This window comes from Dermacentor andersoni, chromosome 9, assembly GCF_023375885.2.
Source record: "Dermacentor andersoni chromosome 9, qqDerAnde1_hic_scaffold, whole genome shotgun sequence".
In the NCBI taxonomy this organism is placed as follows: domain Eukaryota; kingdom Metazoa; phylum Arthropoda; class Arachnida; order Ixodida; family Ixodidae; genus Dermacentor; species Dermacentor andersoni.
Genome location: NC_092822.1, coordinates 80,492,882 through 80,517,376, shown reverse-complemented (window position 1 = coordinate 80,517,376; position 24,495 = coordinate 80,492,882). Strand labels below are relative to the sequence as shown.

Here is a 24,495-nt window from a genome sequence, read left to right as displayed (position 1 = left end):
ATATATCAGCCTCGCTATATAGATTTCATAGATTACAAAAAGGCATTTGATTCAGTACAGATATCAGCATATATAGAGGCATTGTGCAATCAAGGACTAAAATAGAAAGCATACGTAAATATCTTAGCAAATATATATAAACACTCCACAGCTATCATAATTCCCCACAGGAAAAGCGTGAACATACCGGTCAAGAAAGGGGTCGGCAAGGAGACACAACCTCTCCAATATTTTCACTGCATGCTTCGAAGTATTCAAGTTATTCGACGGGAAAGGATTAGAAGAGAATTAAGATAAACGGTGAACATCACAGCAACCTAGGCTTGCAAATTACATCGTCCGGTTCAGAAACGCTGGGGATGAATTGTAAGAAATGATTGAGTCCTAGCCGAGAAAGTGTAAGAAGAGTATGGTTGAAAAATAATATGCATAAAACTACAGTAATGTTCAATACGTAGCAAGATAACAAAATTCATGATTGGCAGTCAGCTTGCAGAAACTGTGCTAGCGTACGTTTATCTAGATTAATTATACCCAGGACGTCATGAAGAGGACAAGAAAATTTACAGAATAAAACTGGTTTGAAGCTCATGTGGCAGGCATTCCGAAATCATGAGCGGAAACTTACCGCTATTCTTAAAAATAAAAGTGTACACAACATTGCATTCTACCCGTGCTAACAGAACGATGAAGCTCGAGAATAAGTATCGCACAACTAGCGATGGAAAGAAATATTTAAGGTATACCTTAATTAAACAGGGAGACAGCGGTGTATATTAGCATGCAGACAAGGGTATCCGATATTCTAGTTGACATTAGGTGGGAAAAATTGAGTTGGGCAGGCCATGTAATGCGTAGGGCAGATAACCCGTGGACCATTAGGGTTACAGAATGGCTGCCAAGAGAAAGGAGGCGCAGTCGAGGACAGCAGAGATTAGGTGGCAAGACGTATATAAGAATTTGTATAGGCATAACTTGCAATTACCTAACGCAAGACAGCGGTGATTGGAGAAGGCTGGAAGTGCCCGTCGTGTTGCAGGGGACATGAAATAAGCTGATGACGACGGTGATGACATCTCAAGGCGTAATGGCATAACGTCCTGCTCCTCAGCGCTTCGGAAAGACCGTCTTTTCGCGATCCCTCTTGGACTTGGAAATTGCCAGTAGCCAGTCTTGAAATCCACAAACAAAACGAGAACCAACCCCAGTTGCTATCAAAGAATGGCATCAGTGTGCATTCAGAGGTAGTAGTTATTTGTGGCAGTATGTTGCACTACGAGTTATGCGTGGTGCTTCGCTTACAACCGTGCCTTACCCGAACACTGGAGCCAACCGTAACTTCGAAAAACACTTCTTCAAGGACCAGATTAGAACCGCGTGCAGCGACCGCCTTTGATCGCACACGTTGCGACCGGAGGTGCAGCATTTCAACGGCCGCGTCTATGCCTTCGCTGAGAGGCCCAGCGTCCCAGCAACAGCGTCTGAACAGGCTATAGAAACGCTCTCCTTAGCAACGTACGCGGTGGTACCGTTCAGTCACGAAGTTTTAAATGCGTCAGCATTTAAAACAAGCTATGAGCTCTCGGCGCACTCTGTCCCCATTGAAGATCGCTTTCAAGATAGGGCCCACGCGGCCGCCGCCGGAGCCCCTCCCTCCCTCACCCGGAGCTTTGCACGCGATGGAGGAAGACGGCGTGCTATCTCCCCACTTTCCTCCTTGCGCGACCGCGCCATACGCAACGGCCGACTGAATACGCTCCATCAGGGTTGATAGTGCTTCGACACGGGTGGATAAGACGCTAAAGAGCGATAACGGCTTATAATGATAGGGGGCTACTTGCGTTTGATGTAAACGGTTGCTGCTCAATCGTACGGGTGCAAGGACCCACAAGCTGCCTTATCGGCAGCTTTTTTTCACCCCTCCATGCACATTGACACATGAATAAATAGATTGATTGATTGATTGATTGATTGATTGATTGATTGATTGATTGATTGATTGATTGATTGATTGGAAAGATATCACTGTGCCTGGCACCACCACCTGCAGTATTTTTCTTGCGTCATCAATTCACTTTGCGCCGCCGTCCGCAGCGCTGTCGTTTATTGTCGTTTATACTGGTCGGATAAAGTTTCATAGCACTGATAATGACACCGGGCTGCGCGGAGATGAGCTAGTGGCAAAATGCTTACGCATACTTAGGCAACCGCTTCGGCAGTCTCGATAACGCTTCGACAGTCTCGATAAATCGTTGCTAGTTCCCAAAGAATGTCAAACGTATTGAAAGCTAGACCACAACTAAGCACCGTTATGTCTGAAATTATGCGATACATTAGTTAAATTGTGATGACTGTGACGTCCCACCAGCTGCGTGCGCGTGCTACCTTGCACGTGCAAAAATAGTTTGAGCAACACTATGCATTTTTGCTACAAGCTTAGGTAATACATAGCAATAATTATTTAATCAGCTTTTAAGGAATTGATGTAAACGCAAAATCGTCAATGTAGAGGTTATAGAACTTGTTGAGAAATGCCCACAGAATATTTTTGTCTTTTCTGAAGTACGACGTGACTAGCACTTACGTGCAGCGAGATTAATTCCATCAAGCTTCCAACAAAGAAATCATCGATGACGCCCGTAGAAAGGCCTATTTAGCAAAAATGAAATTTCGTTACATTTGGCTTTTGGGCCTCCGATATGCCGTTATTTTATGTCTATATAGGTACTACTACAGCGCTATGTCATTACTACACTGTGCCCATACTGACCACCCATTGGGACCGGTCAACAGCAACGCCAAAAAAAAGAAGACTCGGCATTGCGGATTCGCAGCAACATAGCATGCGTAAAATATAGCGGGAAGCAAAGAAGCACTAAGCTCGCGCATGAAAATACCTCGGTTACAATGAAGGATGGGGTTTGGAGAAACGTTTACAAATACGAGTACATCACGGGTAATTACACCCTTTGGGCATGAGGACGTTAACACTGTTATAGAGATTCGAAGCCATTCATGTAGCACATTCTTTGATTTTCATGCATCTCAAGTTTTTTTTTCTTATATATTTTTATCGGAGTTGCTTGAGATTCATCAATTCGGTTGCGACACTGCCATGTACTAGAGAGTTTCAATTCGTCAGTAAACGAGTTACCATTTGAGCAATACCTGGTTACTCGGGAGGCTTAAGAAAGCATCATCGCTTGTAGGGAGATATTGTGAGGCAGAGTTTAACCATACAGCAGCAGAGAATCTACTATTGCGGGGATATTCTACTTTCTTTACAGCTGCACGAACTAAGGACAGTAGTTTTATCGGCCGCACGAACTTGCAAACATAGACATACTGAGTAAACTAACAAGCATGGCGTCACGCCCGCACAAGCCAACATGAACACATTTCGCTAGATGACCGCGGAAACTCGCTGTCAAAACGCTGAAGTGAGGAAACGCGGCAGCAGCGGCGTGCGAATTGACCTTCGTGCAGCCACTCGCGTGAACGAGAACTACGCCCCGAGAACACAGCGCCGCGCGGACTCTGTGCCCGTTGCGGGTGCTTTCGAGATGCAGCGGCCTGGCCGAGCGCGCGCGACCGCTCGGTGTAGCCCTGCGCGCGACGGAAGGCGGCGCGCTTCCACCCCCCGCGTTGCGACGTTGCGTGCGCGAGATTGAGCCGCGATCGCCGGCTCGCCCTCGCACGATTTCACTCGCACATACAGCATACGGTGCGGGGCCACGGTTTCATCGTCCTTAGACTTTATACGGAACCTCACGTCGACGTCGACGGCAGTAGCGCGCTTGGAGTGTGCATACAATTTCTATCGCAATAAGATTGCAGCTGCACCCACCATCGACGTTGCAGTAGTGGCAATGGCATACAGTTTCCTCACTTCTGGTCTGTACCCGGCTTTGCTGGGCTTGGTATGGTTACGTTGAGAAATCGTCCAGGCTGCGCACGAGGAGCAAGGAGTCAGGGCGTGCACACCGTGAACGAGAGGGCGCAGCCACATCGAGAAAAAATCGTATTGACAGTACAGAATATGTACAGCGAGCGTGCGTGCGTGCGTGCGTGTATGTGTGTGTGCGTGTGTGTGTATGTGTGTGTGTGTGTGTGTGTGTGTGTGCGTGTGTTGTGTGTATGTGTTTAGCTGCACCAGCTCTTTAAAAAAATTGCCTGCGGCAGACAGCGCAATTCTATAATCCTTAATCTAAATAGTAAATAGCACAATTATATAACCCTATATGCAAATTACTCAGTGAAGCGGCCATTACTTCTACCATAAATAAAAAATGATTAATTGAATAATTAATAAAACTACGACAATTACATTTTGAATTATTTAGCCTACAAAACATATTGCAACCTACGAATTGTAGCTGGTGACTATGTAAGGCTTATCAACCTAGAACGAATTCGGAGGATGGCAGCGATTTCGAAATATGCGCCGTCAGACTTGCGGTAAAAACACACTGTTCTTCCACTTACTTTTTTTAAATGAAAACTCTCTCCTATGCGTTGAAGCACAAAAATAACTGGAACGCCAACGCATTTCGTCGTACACTTTAAAAGTCCCTATTCAGAAACTGGCGTAGTTCTGAGAATTCGTTCCAAACGGATACGCCTTGCGAACTCACCGGCTACAACTGGTAACTTGAAATATGTGACGTAAAGTGTGCAAATAAAAAGATAACTAGTGTTATTATGCTAATCAAATAATAGTTTTGACTTCTAGTGGTTCCCGTGTAAGGGAGTAATTTGGTTCAAGGGTTAGAACTGTGCGCTTCGTCAAGGGCAATTTTCACAAAGTTGGTGCAGCTAAAAAAAAGGCAATTCCGCTCTGCAAAGGTGGATGATCCAGTGGAGCTGTAAACAGCATTGTGAGAGAACTTGTGGTAAGGAGTTCACTGCATCACTCATTGTCATTGAAGTAACGACGCTCACAATGGCTTTGTGGTCGTTGTGATAACACTTATCGGCATATTCGCAACTGTAAAGACATTCTCTGATGACGTCAAACCGATTCCCCCACGCTGCTGGGCGGTCAGTTGGGCCGGATCGGTGTCGCATCGCAACGGATATGCCTACAACATGAAACGCGTAAACCACTCCTTATTCGGTCCCGACAAATCCACATTGAAATCGCCCGCGACAACTGGGCTAGCGAAATCGCAACTAACCCATGCAAAGGGAGTAGCCATGAACATTACGGGGCTACGAGTCATTGCATTATTTTCTTGCTTACGGAGGTGTGAGCTATTGATAGATTGTGTGTGCGGACACGAAAATTCTATGGTACCCTAGGCGTATGCAATTCTGCTGAAAAAAAATTGGACGACGCTTAAGCTTCGCCTTTAACAGCATAAGGCGATAGCGTTCAAAGATCCCTGACTACTTCTCACGCTTTCCGGCAACTGCGGGTCTATGGAGGCGAAGCTTTTCACAATGCAGTGAAAGTAAGAGGAAGTTCCACGCGAAGCCGTGGGCACCTTTTGCTCACTGCGGCACAGGAAATATCTGACGGCACGAATTTTTCCCTAATGAAGTCGTATTCGAAGAAACGTTGGCGAGATGTCCAGGCACAGTTATCTGACGGCATTTATTCCCAGTTGATCTGCACGCCAGAGTTGCGACAAACACCAAGAATGGCCGTGAGGCGCTAGCTGAATGTATGCGCCCAATGTTGCCCACTTAAACCCTTGAAGGGTCGATCATGCACTCAAAAGTCTTCGGAGGGTTACATAAGGCAAAAAGGCTTCAATTGAAACCTTAAACCTTATGCTAAAGTTCAGTGCGCGCTAAAAAGGCTATATTTCCCGATCCAGACTACACAGGGCACTTTGCCAATACCCGGAACGAAGGTCGATGGACGAAAAGCATTGGGCACTATGTAGATAAATCAAGGGCACACGAGTTAGCGGGTAGACATCCTTCTTTGTGATGTGATTGAGGTGGTGTTAGTCAACGCAGAATCTCCACGTACCGTCTTTCTATTTCACAAACACGGCATGTGACGCCCACAGACTTGACGATGTGTTAATGATGTCTTTGCTGGCACGTTGTCCCCTTCTGCTTTCATGGCCTGGCGCCTTGACGTTGAAATTTACTCGCTCAAACTTCTTCCCCTTACCGTAACGGTAACGTCTTAATGCGTCAATATTTATTTTCTTGTGAAGCTATTAGACAAGCCTTTGTTTATTCCACATATGGATAAAGTAATCTCACATTTCAAAGAAAATGCTTGTTTGCGGTTTCACGAACGAGAATGATCGTGCATCACTAGGATGAAACATAACAGTGAAGGGAATATTTTGCGAACAAGTCGAAACATACGTTTCCATTCCAGAGAATTAGAAAAAAATCGAAGTACCATTGAAAAGTGTTTACGCATGACTAAGAAATGGGCAGCATTTTTCGCAGGTCAAGCTACTCAGATTTCATTAAAAAGTGATGATGTCATCCTTGTTTTAGAAACGGATAGCTTCAGTCTATATAAGCTGGGCTTATTGACAGACGTTGGCTTCGTGGTATTTTTCATTTCCATAGCAATTGCAAGTATCATGGAATTACAAAGAAAACCTTCCTTTTCTTCCGAGAGTTAATTTTTACTGCTGCTGTCATTATGTCTTGGAACGTGGCAAGCCCCATGCTACCTTCATCGTAAACGCTGCCAAAATTTACTATTTCTTACCAATTCTACACCAATAATGGTTTAAAAGAGGAGCATAGCACACACAAAGTTTATTTCATGCCACTAAATGTATCCTTCTGCGAGAAAACCAGTCTCTAGTTTCACCTACAAAGCAATCCGTAACAGCATGTTGTATCACCTATGATACAACAAATAATGCTTGCCTCACAGCGCTGTACGAACGTATTTCTCGACCTGAGTACGTTATGGTAACAAGCACTCCCTGTTTGTTTATGGACAGTTGCTTGTTTTTTGACGAGCTGCCGCCACTAAATTGAAGATGCTCTGTTAAGAAAATTACCTATTGATGTAGACAACCAATCCAAGAACCCGAGAAAGTCCTCAAAAGATGCAGGTCGTGAATGCAGCCCGTCAGAATCTGTTCCTGCACAAGAATTTAGAGAGCACAAGTAAGCCAACGTGCAAGGACATCGCAAACGACGTTGTGCCAGGAAATCTCCGACTTGTGGGCGCCCTCATCCCTCAAGCAGGCATCGTTCTGTATTTTCTTTCGTTGGTTTGGTTTCAGATAAACGGCATATTATACCACATGGCCAGCGTAACGTGTGTCAAAATTTAAAAAGATATGCAAGTGACATGTAGCTGGGCAGAACCGAGGTAGTGTTTGCTGTTGCTGGGAGCCAGTCAGATTATTTTTATTATTTCACCTAGCTAATTACATAATTAGTTCTAAATGTCTCAAGTGAACAGAAATTGCGCTCACAAGAAGTAGGGCGTAATAGGAAACCGTAGACCATCCCGAATAATTCCCGCACGAGCTTTCTGTTGCTCAATACGTGCTGCGTAAAATTTGTTCTAAGTCTCAAAGAAAACCCGCGAAATACGGAAACGTTCCACGCAATTATGGCGGCACTTGTTTGTATTTCTTCGTATTTTTGTCTTGTCCGGCGGCACGGCATTCTATTTCCCTGCCGATCGAGCTCCAGCAAATAGGTGCCGCTAATGTGTTTTGTTCTTCGCAGCCTAGGAATAAAGTCTGAAATCAAGTAGCACTACCTACGTGCGCCTGTTTGACCAGCGTCATGCATTAGGACAATTTCACGTTGCACGCCCGTGCTAAAAAAATAATTTTATTGCGATAGCAATTATATGTTCACTCCAAACTCATTACTGCCGTCGGTGTCGGCGTCGGCGTTGTGTTCCGTATAAAGTATAAGATCAATGACATCGTCGCCGCACACCGTATGCTGTGTGTTGGAGCTAAACGTGCGAGGGTGAGCCGACAATGGCGGCTCAATCTCACGCTCGCAACGGAGGAAAGCAGGGAGGAAGCGCGCCGTCTTCCGTCTCGCGCAAGGCACCGGGAGGAGGGGAAGCTGGTGGGGGAGGGGCGTTCTATGCCGGTGGCTGCTGCATATGGCGCGAGCGCGCGGGCCTTATTTTGAAAGTGATTTGCAATGGGAAGAGTGTGCGCCGATTGCTGATAGCTTCGTGTGCGCTGTATTTTCACCGCTAAGTTCGCGTTGCAGCGAGGGACAGCACAAAAGCCAATTCGCTCGCTGCTGCTTCCGCACTTCCTCACTCCAGCGTTCTGATAGGGAGTTTCCGCGGTCATCGAGTAAGATGTGTTCACGTGCGCTTGAGCGCGCGTGACTGTCGCGCGCGTGAAAATTTCCTGGCATCCCTGCGAAATGGCGCTACATTGCAGCTTTGTGAGGCGGTGGGAACTGAAAGCGGGATGGTCGGTGGACGCCATCGGATGGTGCTGCCATACGTGCATCTCGGCGGAAGGCGTTGGGCGCTTTGTGGTTTGCATGCATGCGTATCGTGCAAACTTTGTTTTCTACTGTCGCGGATATATATATATCAGCCTCGCTATATAGTTTTCATAGATTACAAAAAGGCATTTGATTCAGTAGAGATAGCATTTATGGAGACATTGCGTAATCGAGGACAAAAACAAAAAGCATACGTAAATATCTTAGAAGATATGTGTAAACACCGCACAGCTATCATATATCATAATTCCCCACAGGAAAAGCGTGAACATACCGGTCAACAAAGGGGTCGGCAAGGAGACACAACCTCTCCGATATTTTCACTGCATGCTTCGAAGTATTCAAGCTATTCGACGGGAAAGGATTAGAAGAAAATTAAAATAAACGGTGAACATCTCAGCAACCTAGGCTTGCAAATGACATCATCCGGTTCAGAAACGCTGGGAATGAATTGCAAGAAATTATTGAGTTCTAGCCGAGAAAGTGTAAGAAGAGTATGGTTGAAGAATCCGCATAAAACTAGTCATGCTCAATACGTAGAAAGATAACAAAATTCATGATTGGCAGTCAGCTTCCTGAAACTGTGCAAGCGTACATTTATCTAGACCAGTTACACGCAAGAGGCCATGAACATGAGGAGGAAATTTAAAGAAGGATAAAACTGGGTTGGAGCTCATTTGGCATCTTTCCTAGATCATGAGCGGCAACTTACCGCTATTCTTACACATAAAGGTGTACAACATTGCATTCTACAAGTGCTAACATATAACGGTGAAGCGCGAGAATATGGATCGCACAACTAATGATGGAACGAAATATTTAACGTATAACAAAATTATGCAGGGAGACAACGGTGTATATTAGCATGCAATCAAGGGTATCCGATATTCTAGTTGACATTAAGTGGGAAAAATTGAGTTGGGCAGGGCATGTAATGCGTAGGGCCGATAAGCCGTGGACCATTAGGGTTACAGAATGGGTGCGAAGAGAAAGGAAGCGCAGTCGAGGACAGCAGAGATTAGGTGGCGAGCCGTAATTAGGAAATTTGTAGGCTGTTAGATACGGACCCTTTTCCTGGCATCAATCGAGTTCACCAGACCACATCGGATCGCCGTCGCACACAATTAAGGTGCGTAGAAGGGCGTCTAACACGTTCCCGGACCTGTCAGACAAGTTGGCGACCCCCACCTCGTGCGGCGCACGTCGAGCTATTTTCCCCCTGCTTGACTCTTCCCGAAAGGGCAACGGGAGCCTGGCACGGTTCTAGGTAATCTCGGTCCCGATCGAAGTTGTTTTGCAGCTCTGAAAGGTCGCTCGAAAACAACCCACCTCCTCCAGCTGAGCGCTTGCAAACCAGGAGGCAAGGCCATGACAAGGCGTTTCCTCGCACAATGGAGCCCTTGGAGCGACCCCATGAGCCGCTTGTAACGGCACTTGCAGGCCAGGAGCCAACACCGGTGGCAAGTCATCCCTCCGACAGTGGAGACCTTGGAGCGTCCCCATTGGCCGAACGTGACGGCACTTACACGGCCGCCTACCATTGCAGGAATATCACGACACCTGAGCGGGCTCGACGATTCTTCTTGCCACGGGCCGCAGCGCCCCATTTGCTTCCGGCCATCAATGACTTTATGACTTAACTACTTTATGTTATCACTGTAAATAATGTAAATAAACCTTCCGTTTCATCTCAAAATCCTCCTCAACGTCGGCCAACTCCCGCACTCAACGGCAAGATCCAACAAGGCGTAACTTGCAATCACCTAGCACAAGCAAGTGGTAATTCGAGACCACTGGAAGAGGCCGTCGTCTTATAGGGGACATAATATAAGCTGATGATAATGGTGATGACATCTCAAAGCATAATTGTTGATACATCTCAAGGCATAATTGCCTAACGCCCTGCTCCTGAGCGCTTCGGAGGACCTTAATATAGCCATTAACCAGTCTTGACTCTACAAACAAAAACGTTTATGAGAACCAACCCCAGTTGCTATACAAGAACGGGTTCAATATGCTTTCAGAGGTAGTTATTTGTGGCACTACGTTGCACTATGTGTTATGCGTGGTGCATCCCTTACAACCGTGCCTTACCCGAACACTGAAGCCAATCGATACTTCGAACGCGACTTCCTCAAGGAGCAGATCAGAACCGCGTGCAGCGACCGCCTTTGATCACACACGTTGCGACCAGAGGTGCAGCATCTCAATCGATCGCGTCCACGCCTTCGCTCAGAAGCCCAGTGTCTCGGCAGCAGCGTCTGTACAGGCTGTAGAAACGCTCTCCTTAGCAACGTACGCGGTGGTACCGTTCCGCCATGAAGTTTTAAATGCGTGAGCATTAAAACAAGCTGTCAGCATTCGCCGCACTCTGCCTCCATCGCACATCGCTTTTAACATAAGGCCTGCGCGGCAGTGCCATACGCGGCCGCCGCCGGAGTAGAACGCCCCTCCCCTCCCTCCCCCACCCGGAGCCTTGCACGCGATGGAGCAAGACGGCGTGCTATCTCCCCGCTTTCCACCCTTGCGCGGCCGCGCCATACGCAACCGCCGACGGTATACGGTTCATCGTGGTTGATAGTGCTTCGACGCGCATGGATAAGGCGCTAAAGAGCGATAACGGCTTATAATGATAGGGGGGTGCTTCCGCTTGATGTAAACACTTGTTGTTCAATCGTACGGGGGCGAGAACCCACCAAGCTGCTTTATTGGCAGCTTTTTCACCCCTCCATTCACATTGATATATGAATAAATTGATTGACTGATTCATTGATTGGAAAGCTATCACTGCGTCTGACACCGCCACCTGCAGTAGTTTTCTTGCGTCATCAATTAACTTTGCGCTGCCGTCAGCAGCGCTGTCGTTTATACTGGCCGGATAAAGTTTCATAACACTGTGATAATGACACCGGGCTGCGTGGAGGTGAGCTAGTGGCAAAATGCTTACGCACACTTAGACAACCGCTTCGGCAGTCGTGATAACGCTTCGACGTTAAAACGCTTTGGCAGTCTCGATAAATCGTTGCTAGTTCCCAAACAATGCTAAACGTATTCAAAGCTAGACCACAACTAAGCACCGCTAAGTCTCAAAGTATGCGATACCTTAGTTAAATTGTGATGACAGTGACGTGCAACCAGCTGCACGCGCGTGCTACCTTGCACATGCAAAAATAGTTTGAACAACACTATGTATTTTTACTACAAGCTTAGGTAATACTTTGCAATAATTATTTAACCAGCCTTTAAGGTATTGATGTAAACGCAAAATCTTCAATGTAGAGGTAGTAGAACTTCCTGAGAAATACCCAAAGAAGGATTTTTAGTGTCTTTTGGAAGTACCACGTGACTAGCACTTACGTGCAGTGAGATTAACGCCCTCAAGCATCCAACGAAGAAATCGTCGATGACGCACGTAGATAGGCCTATTTCGCAAAAACGATATTTCGTTACAGTTGGCTTTTGGGCCTCCGATATGCCGTTATTTTATGTCTGTATAGGTACTACTACAGCGCTATAACATTACTACACTGTGCCCACGCTGACCAACCATTGGGAAAGGTCAATAAACAGCAACGCCAAGAAGAAGAACAGGCTCGAGAAGAAGCGAGTCGCACGTTCGGTCGATGCATCGCCTCCGTTACACGACGTTCTTGTAATCATGTGAAACGGTGCTTGTTGAAGTCGCATCGGCGATTACGAACGTTGAAGTTTCTGACGATGCATAACGGGATGAAACTGTCTCGCGAGTGGTGGCTGTGACGTGCAGTACAAAACGCCAAAGGACACGTGTGCGTTGCATCCAATAAATTTACTGCGTCCTTGCGTCAGGTTGAAACTGACGCATCGTGTACCTATTCCCAAACATTACCGTCATTGCGTTGCGCCTGCCTAATGGCATTACATTTGCATGAATACTGCATTTCAGTCATTGGCATTCAATTTTTTAAATATTCACGTATACACATCGGAGAAAGCATCGCCATTCCCACACATGCGCGGCATCCACCGATTATTTTTTTCTTGCGACGTCTTTTCTTATTTCTTATTACAAAAATTAGAACTTGCTTAGTGTCCCGAACTTGCTAGCCTGCTTAAATACGGACTTCCTTATCAACTACTTTCCTATACGGGAATTTTATTTGCCAAAAAGAGGAAAGAGGAGGTGAAGTCTAGCGTTGCGAAGGGTAAAAGAGTTTCCGCCGAAGTACCCAAATTGGATTTACACGACTTTGCCGAGCCTTTGCCGCTACAACAGACTTAGGACCATCTTTGCGTCGTTAATTGAGAGGCGAGGCTTCCGGGCGAGTCAGATTTACCTTTCATTACGGTAATCCGCATTGAGAAGATCCACAGCAGTTTTCGGGCGGTGACGGCTGCAACGCCGGGCGGAGCTCGCAGTGGACACGGCGAGTCACAGAGCAACAAGTGCCGGGCATAGGGCAGAGCATGGAAGTACTAAGGCCCGTTTCTTCATACTTTCCTAAAGTACTGTCTTGAAGTGTGTAATGATTCTTCGAGTATAACAATGAAGTACACTAGATAAGGTTAAACGTTCTACTATACGTATAGGAAAAGCAAATTAGTGGAGCAATCAGCAGTGCGGATTTGCATGCAACATAGCATGCGTAAAATATAGCGGAAAGCAAAGAAGCACTAAGCTCGGATATAATGACGCGCATGAAAATACCTAAACTGCAATGAAGGATAGGGTTTGGAGAAGCGTTTACAAATACGAGTACATCACGGGCAACTACAACCTTTGGGCATGATAACGTTAACAGAGACTCAAAGCCATTCATGTATCACTTTGATTTTCATATATCTCAAGTTTTCTTATATATTTTTATCGGAGTTGCTTGCGATCCATGAATTCGCTTGCCACACTGCCATGTACCAGAGAGTTTCAATTCGTCCGTAAACGGGTTACCCTTTGAGCAATACCTGGTTACCGGGGAGGCTTAATTAAGACAGCATCATCGCTTGTAGGGAGATATTGTGAGGCAGAGTTTAACCATACAGCATCAGAGAAGCTACTATTGCGGGGATATTCTACTTTCTTTACAACTATACGAACTAAGGATAGTAGTTTTATCGGCCGTATGAACTTGCAAGCATAGACATACTAAATAAACTAACAAGCATGGCGTCACGCGCGCACAAGCCAACATGAATACATTTCGCTAGATGACCGCAGAAACTCGCTGTCAAAACGCTGAAGTGAGCAAACGCGGCAGCAGCAGCGAGCGAATTGACTTTCGTGCAGCCACTCGCATGAACACGAACTACGCCGCCAAAATACAGCGCCGCGCGGACTCTGTGCCCGTTGCGGGTGCTTTGAAGATGCAGCGGCCCGGCCGAGTGCGCGCCACCACTCGGAGCAGAACGCGCCTCCCCAACCTACCCTCCCCCCCCCCCCCCCCGAAGCCTTGCGCGCGACGGAAGGCGGCGCGCTTCCATCCCCGCTTTCCGCCGATGCGTGCGCGAGATTGAGCCGCGATTGCCGGCTCGCCCTCGCGCGATTTCACTCGCACATACAACATACGGTGCGCGACCACGGTTTCATCGCCCTATGGCTCATTCACACCGGCGACTTGAGGAGGTCGTGCGACCATTTGCGACTCGCGATCAAAAAGCGACCAAAGGCGACTGATGTTCACACCGGCAAAGCCGGCTCAGCGCGACCCGCAAGTCGCAATCCTGGAGATTATCGTTCTCAGCGAGAACTCTCGGAATCTACGCGGAATTTGCCGCGACGCGGGAGGAGGCCGGATGTAGACACATGAAAGATCACTAATGGTGCTCCGCTGATTGGTTTATCAGTTTTGCGACCATGGTCGCGCGACTGAATAATCGCGCAAACAGCGACTGGCCCAGAATGGTCGCTTTTCGAGAGAAGCGACCATTTGCGACTATTTGTGACCGTTTGCGACTGGTCGCTGTGCGACCAACTTGGTCGCGCGACCACTGTCAATCGCCGGTGTGAATGAGCCCTTAGACTTTATACGGAACCTCACGGCGACGGCGACAGCAGTAGTGCGCTTGGAGCGTCCATACAATTGCTATCGCAATAAAATTGCAGCCGCACTCACCATCGACGTTGCAGTAGTGGCAATGACATACAGTTTCCTCACTTCTGGTCTGTACCCGGCTTTGCAGGGCTTGGAATGGTTACGCTGAGAAATCGTCCAGGCTGCGCACGAGGAGCAAGAAGTCGGTGCGTGCACACCGTGAACGATAGGGGGCAGCCACATCATGAAAAAATCGCACTGACAGTGCAGACTATGTACAGCGCGCGCGCGCGCGCGCGTGTGTGTGTGTGTGTGTGTGTGTGTGTGTGTGCGTGTGTGTGACTGTGTGTGTGTGTTGTGTGTTTAGCTGCACCAACTCTTTAAAAATATTGCCTGCGGCAGATAGCGCAATTCTATAATGCTTAATCTAAATAGTAAATAGCACAATTATATAACCCTTTATGCAAATTACTCAGTGAAGCGGCCATTACTTCTACCAAGAATAAAAATGTATAATTGAATAATTACTAAAACTACGACAATTGGTATTGGTATTGGGTTTTATGGCGCATAAGCAACTCAGGCTATCATGCGCCAAACACATGGTTTAATTTATTTCAAAATTGGGTATCCTCAGCGAAGGTCCTTGTCCGGACAAGGACTCTGAGGAGCCCAACAAACCAAATGAAGACCTCAGCCTTCTTCTCAGGACTGAGAAAATGGGTGAGGTGTATCATAAGATGCTTGAAAAAACTGGGTAATAATCTTTAGAATTAGTAGTTCTGTGATATATTATATTTCGTTTAGGATCGCTGCGTCTTTCAAAAAACTAAAAACAGATGAAGTTTCTACTAGTGGGTTATCTCCTAAAAGCAGACTGGGATGAAAGGGAATGCGTTCATTGTAAAATACAGTAAAATATTTTTTCCTTAGCCGTTCGAGTTGTGTGCACGAGAATAAAATGTGATTTACAGTGAGTGCGTCTCCACATTTCTCACATAAGGGTTTGTCTTGTTTTGTCAGTAGAAAGTTATGTGTTAGGTGTGTGTGTCCGATTCGCAGGCGGCATAAAATTACTTCTATGAAACGTTCCTGGTGCCTGCATGATCTCCATTCTCCTAGGATAGGTTTTACTAAATGTAGTTTGTTATCTTCTTCGCTATTCCATGTACGCTGCCATTTTTCTTTAAGCTTGTTTTTTACTAACTTCATGCAATCTGCATAGGGTATATTTACAGTACTGACATCCTTATGGCAGGCTTGAGCGGCACACGCGTCAGCTCTCTCGTTGCCTCTAATTCCTTGATGGCTTGGTATCCAACAAAGCTTAATTTCGTGTCCTTGTGTTTGAGCAGTTATTATGTTATGGATTATATTTCCTATTAAAGGTTCCCTTACGTTTCTGGCTTTCAGTGCTGTGATTGCACTTAGCGAGTCCGTGTAGATAATGCTGTTTTGAATGTTCATCTCGACTATTTTTGATACAGCCACCGAAATGGCATGACATTCTGCTGAGAAAATTGACGCGCACTGAGGCAACCTGACTACATTTTCCCATTTATCTTGCACAATTACATTTTCAATTAATTAGCCTACGAAACATATTTCAACCTACGAATTGTAGCTTGTCACTATGCAAGGCTTATCGACTTAGAACGAATTCGGAGGATGGCACCGATTTCTAAATATGCGCCGTCAGACTTGCGGTAAAAACAAACTATTCGTCCACTTACTTTTCTTTATGAAAACTCTCTCTTATGCGTTGAAGCACAAGAGTAACTGCAACGCCAACGCATTTCGTCGTACACATTAGAAGTCACTATGTAGAAACTGGCGTAGTTCTGAGAATTCGTTCCAAATGGATGCGCCTTGCGAACTCGCCGGCTACAATTGGTAATTTGAAATATGTGCCGCAAAGTGAGCAAATAATAAGATAACTAGTGTTATTATGCTAATCAATTAATAGTTTTGACTTCTAGTGGTTCTCGTGTAAGGGAGTAATTTAGTTCAAGGGTTATAACTGTGCGCTTCGTCAAGGGCAATTTTCACAAAGTTGGTGCAGCTAAAAAAAAGGAGATTCTGCCCTGCAAAGGTGGATGACCAGTAAACAGCATGGTGAGAGAACTTGTGGTAAGGAGTTCACTGCATCACTTATTGTCATTGAAGTAACGACGGTCACAATGGCTTTGTGGTCGTTGTGATAACACTGATCGGCATATTCGCAACTGCAAAGACATTCTTTGATGACGTCAAATCGATGCCCCCACGCTGCTGGGCGGTCGGTTGGGCCGGATCGGTGTGGCATCGCAAGGGATATACCTACAACATGAAACGCGTAAACCACTCCGTATTCGGTCCCGACAAATCCACATTGAAATCGCCGACGACAACTTGGGTAGTGAAATCGCCACTAACCCATGCAAAGGGAGTAAGTAGCCATGAACATTACGGGGCTACGAGTAGTTACATTATTTTCTTGCTTACGGAGGTGTGAGCTATTGATAGATTGTGTGTGCGGACACGAAAATTCCATGGTACCCTAGGCGTATACAATTCCGCTGAAAAAAAATTGGACGACGCTTAAGCTTCGCCTTTAACAGCATAACACGATAGCATTCAAAGATCCCTGACTAGTTCTCACGCTTTCCGGCAACTGCCGGTATATGGAAGCGAAGCTTTTCACATTGCAGTGAAAGTAAGAGGAAGTTTCACGCCAAGCCGTGGACACCTTTTGCTGACTGCGGCACAAGAAATATCTGACGGTGCAAATCTTCCCCTAATGAAGTCGTATTCAAAGAAATGTCGACGAGATGTCCAGGCACGGTTATCTGGCGGCATTTATTCCCAGTTGAGCTGCACGCCAGAGTTGCGACAAACACCAAGAATGGCCGTGAGGCGCTGGCTGAATGTATGCGCCCAATGTTGCCCACTTAAACCCTTGAAGGGTCGATCATGCACTCAAATGTCGTGGGAGGGTTACATAAGGCAAAAAGGCTTCAATTCACACCTTAAACCTTATGCTAAAGTTCAGTGCGCGCTAAAAAGGCTATATTTCCCGATCGAGACTACACAGGGCGCTTTGCCAATACCCGGAACGAAGGTCGATGGACAAAAAGCACTGGGCACTATGGAGATAATCAAGGGCGTTGTCTACACGAGGTACTGAGTAGACGTCCTTCTTTGTGATGTGAGTGAGGTGGTGTTAGCCAACGCAGGATCTCCACGTACCGTCTTTCCATTTCACAAACACGACATGTGACGCCCACAGACTTGACGATGGGTCAATGATGTCTTTGCTGGCACCTTGTCCACTTCTGCTTTCATGGCCTGGCGCCTTGACGTTGAAAATTACTCGCTCAAACTTCTTCCCCTTACCGTAACGGTAACCTCTTAATGCGTCAATATTTATTTTCTTGTGAAACTATTAGGCACGCCTTTGTCTATTCCACATATGGATAAAGTAATCTCACCTTTCTAAGAAAATGCTTGTTTGCTTTCACGAACGAGAATGATCGTGCATCACTAGGATGAAACATTACAGTGAAGGGAATATTTTGCGAACAAGTCGAAACATACGTTTCCATTCCAGAGAACTAGAAAAAATCGAAGTACCATTGAAAAGTGTTTACGCATGACTAAGAAATGGGCAGCATGTTTCGCAGGTCAAGCTACTCAGATTTCATTAAAAAGTGATGATGTCGTCCTTGTTTTACAAACGGATACCTTCAGTCCATATAAGCTGGGCTTATTGATAGACGTTGGCTTCGTGGTATTTTTCATTTCCATAGCAATTGCAAGTATCATGGAATTACAAAGAAAACCTTCCTTTTCTTCAGAGAGTTAATTTTTACAGCTGCTGTCATTATGTCTTGGAACGTGGCAAGCCCCATGCTACCTTCATCGTAAACGGTGCTAAAATTTACTATTTCTTACCTATTCTACACCAATAATAGTTTAAAAAGGAGCATAGCACACACAAACTTTATTTCATGCCACTAAATGTATCCTTCTGCGAGAAAACCAGTCTCTACTTTCCCCCACAAAGCAATCCATAACAGCATGCTGTATCACATCTGGTACAAGTAATGCTTGCCTCACAGCACCGCACGAACGTATTTCTCGATCTGAGTACGTTATGGTAACAAGCACTCCCTGTTTGTTTATGGACAGTTTGTTTTTTGGCGAGCTGCCGCCATTCAATTGAAGATGCTCCGTTAAGAAAATTACCTATTGATGTAGACAACCAGTCCAAGAACAAGAAAAAGTCCTCAAAATATGCAGGTCGTGAATGCAGCCCGTCACAATCTGTTCCTGCACAAGAATTTAGAGAGCACAACTAAGACAACCTGAGAACACATCGCAAGTGACGTTGCGCCAGGAAATATTCGGCTTGTGAGCGCCCTCCTTCCCAAGCAGGCATCGTATTGTTCTTTTGTTTTACGTTAGTTTGGTTTCAGATAAACGGCATATTATACCACGTGGCCTGCGTAACGTGTGCCAAAATTTAAAAAGATATCCAAGGGACATGGCTGGACAGAACCGAGGTAGTGTTTGCCGTTGCTGGGAGCCAGTCAGATTATATTTTGTATTTCACCTAGCTAATTACATAATTAGTTCTAAATTTCTCAATTGCTCAGAAATTGCGCTCACAAGAAGTAGGGCGTAATAGGAAACCGTAGACCATCCCGAATAATTCCCGAACGAGCTTTCTGTTGCTCAATACGTGCTATGCAAAATTTTTTCTAAGCCTCAAAGAAAACCCGCGAAATACGGAAACGTTCCACGCAGCTATGGTGGCACTTGTTTGTATTTCTTCATATTTTTGTCCTTGTCCGGCGGCATGGCATTCTATTTTAACACGAATGTGTTGTTCCCTGCCGATCGAGCTCCAGCAAAATCTGCGCCATGTAAATTCGAAAGCAAAAGTTAGGGAACCACGGGTGCCGCTAATGTTTTTTTTTTTCTTCGCAGCCTAGGAATAAAGGCTGAAATCAAGTAGCACTACCTACGTGCGCCTATTTGACCAGCGTCATGCATTAGGACAATTTAACGTTGCACGCCCGTGCTAAAAAAATAATTTTATTGCCATAGGGATTATATGGACATTCCAAGCGCATTACTGCCGTCAGTGTCGGCGTCGGCGTTATGTTCCGCATAAAGTCCCAAGATCGATGACATCGTCGCCGCACACCGTATGCTGTGTGTTGGAGCTAAACGTGCGAGGGTGAGCCGACAATGGCGGCTCAATCTCACGCTCGCAACGGAGGAAAGCAGGGAGGATGCGCGCCGTCTTCCGTCTCGCGCAAGACACCGAGGGGAGGGGAGGCTGGGGGGGGGAGGGGCGTCCTACGCCGGAGGTTACTGCATATGGCGTGGCCGCGACGGCCTTATTTTGAAAGTGATTTGCAATGGGAAGAGTATGCGCCGAATGCTGATAGCTTCGTGTGCGCTGTATTTTCGCCGCTAAGTTAGCGTTGCAGCGAAAGACAGCACGAAAGTCAATTCGCTCGCTGCTTCTGCCGCGCTTCCTCACTCCAGCGTTCTGATAGGGAGTTTCCGCGGTCATCGAGTGAGATGTGTTCACGTGTGCTTGAGCGCGCGTGACTGTCGCGCGCGTGAAAATTTCCTGGCATCCCTGCGAAATGGCGCTACATTGCAGCTTGGTGAGGCGGTGGGAATTAAAAGCAGGATGGACGGTGGACGCCATCGGATGGTGCTGCCATACGTGTATCTCGGCGGAACACCTCTGCAGGAAGGCGTCGGGCGCTTTGTGGTTTGCATGCATGCGTATCGTGCAAACTTTTTGTTTTCTACTGTCGTGGATATATATATATATATATATATATATATATATATATATATATATATATATATATATATATATATATATATATATATATATATATTATGTAGCTTTCATAGATTACAAAAAGGCATTTGATTCATTAGAGATATCAGCATATATGGAAGCATTGCGTAATCAAGGACTACAACAGAAAGCATACGTGAATATATAAGGAAATATGTATAAACACTCCACAGCTATCATAATTCCCCACAGGAAAAGCGTGAACATGCCGGTGAAGAAAGGGGTCGGCAAGGAGACACAACCTATCCTATATTTTCACTGCATGCTTCGAAGTATTCAAGGTATTGGACGGGAAAGGATTAGAAGAGAATTAAGATAAACGGTGAACATCTCAGCAACCTAGGTTTACAAATAACATCGTCCGGTTCGGAAACGCTGGTGATGAATTGCAAAAAATGATTGAGTCCTAGCCGAGAAAGTGTAAGAAGAGTATGGTTGAAGAATAATATGCATAAAACTACAGTAATGCTCAATACGTAGAAAGATAACAAAATTCATGATTGGCAGTCAGCTTCTAGAAACTGTGCAAGCGTACGTTTATCTAGATCAATTACACACAGGATGCCATGAACATGAGAAGGAAATTTACAGAAGAATAAAACTGGGTTGGAGTTCATTTGGCAGGCTTTCCTAGATCATGAGCGGCAACTTACCGCTATTCTTAAAAATAAAAGTGAACAACATTGCATTCTACAAGTGCTAACATATAACGATGAAGCTCGAGAATAAGGATCGTACAACTAGTGATGGAACGAAATATTTAAGGTATAAGGTAATTAAACAGGAAGACAGCGGTGCATATTAGTATGCAAATGGGGGTATGCGATATTCTAGTTGACATTAAGGGGGGAAAATGGAGCTTGGCAGGCCATGTAAAGCGTAGGGCAGGTAACCGGTGGACCATTAGGGTTACAGAATGGGTGCCAAGGAAAGGAAGCGCAGTCGAGGACAGCAGAGATTAGGTGGCGAGACGTAATTAGGATATTTGTAGGCTGTTAGATATGGACCCTTTTCCTGGCATCACTCGAGTTCACCAGACAACATCGGATAGCCGTCGCACCGAATTAAGTTGCGCAGAAGCGCGTCTAACACGTTCCCGGACCTGTCAGACGAGTTGGCGACCCCCACCGCGTGCGCCGCAAGTCGAGCTATTTTCCCCCTGCTTGACTCTTCCCGAAAGTGCAAAGGGAGCCTGGCACGGTTCGAAGTAATCTCGGTCCCGAGTGAAGCTGTTTTGCAGCTCTGAAAGGTAGCTCGAAAACAACCAGTCTGCTCCAGCTGAGCGCTGGCAAACCAGGAGGCAATGCCATGGCAAGACACCCCTCGGACAATGGAGCCCTTGGAGCGACCCCATGAGCCGATTCTAACGGCCCATGCAGGCCAGGAGGCAACACCGGTGTTAAGTCATTCCTCCGACAGTGGAGACCTTGGAGCGTCCCCAGTGGCCGAATGTGAGGGCACTTACACGGGTGCCTACCATTGGAGGAAAATGACGACACCTGAGCGGGCTCGACGATTCGCTGAAAATGACGTGACCCCGAGATACCGAAGGGATTAAAAGCGAGAGACAGGAAGCTGAGAGAAGCATTCATTCATTCATTCATTCATTCATTCATTCATTCATTCATTCATTCATTCATTCATTCATTCATTCATTCATTCATTTATTCATGCATGCATTCATTCATTTTTTCGTTCTTCTTGCCACGGGTCGCAGCGTCCGATTTGCTTCCCGCCATCATTGACTTTATGACTGTTAACTACTTTGTGTTATTACTGTAAATAATGTAAATAAACCTTCAGTTTCATCTCAAAATCCTCCTCAACGTCGGCCAACTCTCGCACTCAACGGAAAGATCCAATAAGGTGTAACTTGCAATCACCCAGCACAAGAAAGCAGTGATTGGAGACCACTGGAAGAGGCCCACGTCTTAAAGGGGGCGTAAAATAGGCTGATGATAACTGTGTTGACATCTCAAGGCATAATTGTTGATACATCTCAAGGCATAATTGCATAACGGCCTGCTCCTGAGCGCTTCGGAGGACTTAAAATAGCCAGTAACCAGTCTTGACTCCACAAACAAAAACATGAGAACCAACCCCAGTTGCTATACAAGAACGGCTTTAGTATGCTTTCAGAGGTAGTTATATGTGGCACTATGTTGCACTATGTGTTATGCGTGGAGCATCCCTTACAACCGTGCCTTACCCGAACACTGGAGCCAATCGATACTTCGAACGCGACTTCCTCAAGGAGCAGATTAGAACCGGCCGCAGGGGCCGTCTTTGATCGCACATGTTGGGACCAGAGGCGCAGCATCTAAACCGACCGCGTCCGCGCCTTCGCTCATAGGCCCAGTGTCTCAGCAGCAGCGTCTGAACAGGCTCCTTAGAAACGCTCTCCTTAGCAACGTACGCGGTGGTACCCTTCCGCCATGAAGTTTTAAATACGTGAGCATTTAAACAAGCTATCAGCATTCGACGCACTCTGCATCCATGGCAGATCGCTTTCAAAATAAGGCCCGCGCGGCAGGGCTATACGCGGCCGCCGCCGAAGTAGAACGGCCCCCCCCACTCCCTCCCCCACCCGGAGCCTTGCACGTGATGGAGTAAGACGGCGTGCTATCTCCCCGCTTTCCTCCCTTGCGCGGCCGCGCTATACGCAACCGCCGACGGAATACGGTTCATCATGGTTGATAGTGCTTCGACGCGGATGGATAAGGCGCCAAAGAGCGATAACGGCTTATAATGATAGGGGGGGCGGGGGGTGCTTCCGCTTGATGTAAACGGTTGCTGCTCAACCGTACGGAGGCGAGAACCCACCAAGCTGCTTTATCGGCAGCTTTTTTTCACCCCTCCCTGCACATCGATACATGAATAAATTGATTGATTGATTGATTGATTGATTGATTGATTGATTGATTGATTGATTGATTGATTGATTGATTGATTGATTGATTGATTGGAAAGCTATCACTGCGTCTGGCACCACCACCTGCAGTAGTTTTCTCGCGTCATCAATTCACTTTGCGCCGCCCTCAGCAGCGCTGTCGTTTATACTGGTCGGATAAAGTTTCATAACACTGTGATAATGACACCGGGCTGCGTGGAAATGAGCTAGTGGCAAAATGCTTACGCATACTTAGACAACCGCTTCGGCAGTCTCGATAACGCTTCGACGTTAAAACGCTTCGGCAGTCTCGATAAATTGTTGCCAGTTCCCAAAGAATGCTAGACGTATTCAAAGCTAGACCACAACTAAGCACCGCTAAGTCTCAAAGTATGCGATACCAGTTAAATTGTGATGACTGTGACGTGCAATCAGCTGCACGCGCGTGCTACCTTGCACGTGCAAATATAGTTTGAACAACACTATGTATTTTTACTACAAGCTTAAGTAATACTTTGCAATAATTATTTAACCAGCTTTCAAAGTATTGATGTAAACGCAAAATTTTCAATGTAGAGGTTGTAGAACTTACTGAGAAATACCCAAATGATAATTTTTAGTTTCTTTCTGAAGTACCACGTGACTAGCCCCTACGTGCCGCGAGATTAACGCCCTCAAGCATCCAACGAAGAAATCGTCGATGACGCACGTAGACAGGCCTATTTCGCAAAAACGAAATTTTCTTACAGTTGGCTTTTGGGCCTCTGATATGTCGTTGTTTTATGTCTATATAGGTACTACTACAGCGCTATGGTATTACTACACTGTGCCCATACTGACCACTCATTGGGACAGGTCAACAGCAACGCCAAGAAAAAGAACAAACTAGAGAAGATGCGAGTCGCACGTTAGGCCGATGCATCGCCTCCGTTACACGACGTTCGTGCAACCATGTGAAACAGTGCTTGTTGAAGTCGCATCGGCGATTACGAACGTTGAAGTTTCTGACGATGCATAACGGGATGAAACTGTCTGGCGAGTGGTGGCTGTGACGTGCAGTACAAAACGCCAAAGGACACGTGTGCGTTGCATCCAATAAATTTACTGCGCCCTTGCGTCACGTTAAAACTGACGCCTCGTGTACCTATTCCTAAACATTTCTGGCATTGCGTTGTGTCTGCCTAACGGCATTACATTTGCATGAATACTGCATTTGAGTCATTGGCATTTAATTTTTTTTTAATATTCGCGTACACATCGGAGAAAGCTTCGCCATTCCCACACATGCGCGGTACCCGCCG

At 46.1% G+C, this 24,495-nt stretch overlaps 1 long non-coding RNA gene across 4 annotated transcripts in view; it reads right to left on the bottom strand.

The window, feature by feature from the left end:
- The window catches only part of LOC126528304 (uncharacterized), a 69,569-nt gene that overhangs the window by 43,318 nt on the left and 1,756 nt on the right, over positions 1 to 24,495 (bottom strand). For 2 of the 4 annotated variants that reach the window (XR_011890045.1, XR_011890043.1), the window contains exons 1-3: positions 14,517 to 14,613; positions 6,990 to 7,073; positions 3,848 to 3,948 (exon numbers count right to left, since the gene is read on the bottom strand). This is a non-coding gene — a long non-coding RNA (uncharacterized lncRNA). Of the gene's footprint in view, positions 1 to 3,847; positions 3,949 to 6,989; positions 7,074 to 14,516; positions 14,614 to 24,495 lie in introns of those variants that run through there. The other 2 variants (XR_011890044.1, XR_011890046.1) reach the window with 2 other exon arrangements.